A 3969-nucleotide genomic window follows, 5' to 3' on the forward strand; every position below is an offset into this window, starting at 1 on the left:
GCTAAAACCCCTGGGTCAAGAGTACATAGATGTATGTTAAGTATATATATTAGATAATACGAATACTCTCAAATAAAATGTTCAAAACATGCCAACTATTCATCATTCAATCATTCATAATCAATGCAAATTCCTTTCCAAAAAGCAATTTGTTACTATAGGTAGACCTCACTGCTCTACCACATGTGAGCACTATGACACATGATTGAGGATTACTAACCTGGCAGAAGAGATATGACACATTCCCAAAATTGGTTTAAATGCAGAACACAGATTTCAGTCAACCAACCCATGGCATCAAACCAGACTGCTTCAATCTTTCTAACTATGCTTCTTCTCTGTAAAGACGTCTGTATGTCCTGAAGTGAAGTATGATGAAGACTCAACGGTTTCAGGTGTTTCATTGATCAAAATCTTCATCACTGGTTTGTAATAACACTGCTACATGTTCACAGAGGGTATTTATTTTACTCCATGCTGACAGGCTAATGGAAGTTGAAGGTGATGGCTCTATTATGATTGTGATTAGAGTTATGATTATGTTAATAATATTTAATTGACGTTACCTTAGGTGATTAGGTTACATTCACCAGCAAATGCCTGTGGATATTACCAATCAAGATATAGTACATTAAATACAGTAATAGACGTTAGTACTATTTTGGGACCCATCAGATGAGTATCACAGGTAGTATCACAATATCAAAAAGTCTGGATGGAGATATGGAGATCAGTCTCTGCTTAGGATCCCTTTTACCTCTGCATTATTACTGGCCGTTTCTTACACACAGTATGTATACCAGTGAGATTATCAGTGGATGTTTTGTCTGGAAGATTTCATGTTGATTATAAAATCATATATTTCCAAAGAAGTTAGTTTAATGCACTCTGCACAAACATTTGCAATAGATGAGGAAAACGTGAAACACCACAGTATATTGTACCTTTATTTATTCAGTTTCAGATTCATCCTGTGGGTGGCAGCATTGTTTCATGTGACAGCACAAAGATGGAAAAAGCTGTATGGATCCTACAGAGTGTTTTGAATGCCAATAGCTCACCTTTGGTCTGAATGAGAATGGGGTCATGGATAAAGACACAGGCTACACAGATAGCTTTTAATTTTCTATGTATGAGGATGTGGAATATATAATCATAGGGTTTTACAGCCCTCTCCACATTTAATTCAGTAGACATTTAATGGAATTTGTATACCCAAAAAGCCCTACTGAACACTTTTCAGTTCATAATCTGAGTTGTTATCATTTGGAAAATAAATTCACATTCATTAACTGAAGAAAATGAATTTGAGCATGACTGTAGGTTTGTCATGTTTGAACAAAGTTTGTTTTCAGGAGGCACTATTCATACATGTCACACATTTTCTTCTCAGATAAAGTGCAAAATGACATTACTTTCACTGAAGAAAAGTACAAAAATAAAACCACATCATAAACTCCTCACACTGCAACCTGTGGACAGTGGTGAGGTGGATTGCTACGATTGAGCAAAGAAAAATTCAAATATTTGCAATCTGTTCATGAATGTTAAAAATCATCCTTATAATGTAAAGTTTCTACTGCTATAAGTACTTCGGCATGGCCTTTAGATAACTTGTGTTATCATATGGAAAGCAGGGTGTGATCTTGTGAATTATGTAATTGAGAAATTAGAACAATAATATCCCACCTCATACGAAACACCCTCAGACCGCAACACAGTTTTCTCCCCCATTGCCATTCTGCTCGCTGATTGGTCCAAATAAAGGGGGCGTTCGAATAAACAAGCGCTTCGAGCGTTTTCATTGGCCGTCGTCCCGCCACTCAAACTGTTGCCTGGTGATCTGCTTGCAGCTTGTCAACCGCACGATCCAGTTACTGTAGCTGCCTGCTGCAATGAAAATATCTCCGTTGGTGGGTGGATATATCGGCCCAGTTCCATCATTTTTCCCCCAAACAGTGACTGAGTGAGTAGTTTGATTTATCATTATAAAGATAAGAATTGTAGGCTCTAAGTGTAATGTGAATATCTTCTGTAAAAGCTCACGAGAAAAGGCAACGTTTACAAAGCTTGAGGTTTGTTTTGAGCTAATTTGCGGTTTTGTATGTTTTTGTATGTGAATCAGGCATAACACCAAGGCAACACAACTAGCTTACTTATAACGCAGCGTTAACTAACCAGAGTCCGGCCAAATAACTGTTAATGTGAGGCCATTTGCACTAAGTTGGCTTGAGTGTAGCCATATGTTGGACTTGTTGGATTTATTGCTGCTCTGCATTGAAAATGTGGGAGCTACAGTCATTCTGTGGGCAGTCGTAGCTAACACACACACACACACACACACACACACCACAGCCCAGTACAGACACACATTTGACAGCCACATTTCGCCCTCCTGTGTGTGTTTGCTGCTGTTAAAGATGTGAGAGGTTTGTGACAAGAAGCAACAGGACATTGTATGACACATGTTCACATAAACAGCAATTGTTTTCACATGTTTTATCATAATGCAACATTTTACCATAAATGTAAGTGTTTGCTGGTTGTTGCTGTTATTACAAATTTTTTGGAGTGCCCAAAAAAATGTGTATGCAAGTTTCCCTAAAATGGCAGTGACGTTGTAAGCTACATCCCTTGTTTTTGCCAAATTCTTGCCACTATGTCTCATTTGAATGACCGTAAACCAAATCCAGGCATAGATAATAGTGCATTGATCATATGAGGAGGTTTAAAGGTCGTGCATTTTAAATTCCACAGGCTCAGTCCATTACCACGCATGAGTCATTCTGTTGATAGAGACAAAATATAGGATCCACAGCAATGCCCAGTGCATTCCTGATCATATTAGCCTTCTAGGTCTGGGCCTGGAGAGTAGTTGGCTGAAATCTGCTCTGGAAAACAAAAGGCTGCATGCCACTGCATGTAGGCTGTGAAATGAGGAGAAGGAAGGAGGACGCACGTTAACACACTCGTGTTTAAATAGAACAGATGACTGAAAGCATTTTCTCCGTGTTGCTGTTTTGTCTCGTATCGTCCTCCTCACGTTTTCCTTCACTTGCTGTCAGTTTACCTGTGCTGATGGTGTTCGGCTAAGTAAGATAAGGGAGTAATAGACCACACAGCGGCGTTAAGTGTTCTGGGAGACAGAGTTTATTTTGGTGCCGAGGTTTTGCATACTGATGAGCAGCTCCTGTGCCCACAGCACCGTAGGAGACTGGGAGTGTGAGTAGGCTACGCAAGTCCTTGAGCTTACCAGCGAGGAGAGGATGAAATGGAGAAAGTGGTATCTGGAGTCTTATCTGATTCAATAAGAGTAAAGAGTGTGTGGATACCAGAGGAGATTCTTTGAGCACATTAAGAGATTACGTGGTACTGTTTCACTCGCTGAGAAAAAGGTAGGAATACAGCAAGGAACTTTGCATCAATTAATGGCATCTTTTTCCTTTATTTTCATAAGGTATAGTAAGCTATATGTATGTATACACACCTTACTTATGTTAAAGGGGCTCTCCACTGATTTTAAACATCAAGGTCGGTTAACTCATCATTGACAGTACTGCTCAGCCTGTGAAAACAGTTGTGTGAAGTCTTCTGTGACTCTAGTGGGAGCTTTCTAAAGTCTGACGATGCCATCAGGGTCATTCAGTCATCAGGAAACCTGTGTTATAAACTGGAGGCATAGAGTTTGACAGATGAAGGGAAGGTAAAATACCTTAAAGATGCTTTTAAATTTCATTCTGGCATTTGTAGGACCCAGTGTTTCTGAAGAATGACCTATACTAGGGACTTAAAGTCAGGACTGAAGTACAGCTGGCCACCTCCAACAGCTTAAAAAGTCACTTTATTGAGATTTAGTGAGGAATGTTTTTGAAGAGGCCAACAAAACAATCAAGTTGACATATTGTGAATCCATTTCACAATTTCTCGACTGGTTTTGGCACTTAACTATGATCTATCTATCTATCTATC

General features: G+C 39.2%; 1 protein-coding gene across 6 annotated transcripts in view; it reads left to right on the forward strand.

The window, feature by feature from the left end:
* Nucleotides 1-1836: 1836 nt before the first annotated feature.
* The window catches only part of LOC118321628 (cyclin-dependent kinase-like 5), a 35410-nt gene continuing 33277 nt past the window's right edge, over nt 1837-3969 (forward strand). For 3 of the 6 annotated variants that reach the window (XM_035653034.1, XM_035653038.1, XM_035653039.1), the window contains exon 1: nt 1837-1966. The gene's annotated coding sequence lies outside the window, so the exon portion shown is untranslated. The other 3 variants (XM_035653035.1, XM_035653036.1, XM_035653037.1) reach the window with 3 other exon arrangements.

This window comes from Morone saxatilis, unplaced genomic scaffold (genome assembly GCF_004916995.1).
Source record: "Morone saxatilis isolate NCDOM2014 unplaced genomic scaffold, NCSU_SB_2.0 Contig12, whole genome shotgun sequence".
Taxonomy (NCBI): domain Eukaryota; kingdom Metazoa; phylum Chordata; class Actinopteri; family Moronidae; genus Morone; species Morone saxatilis.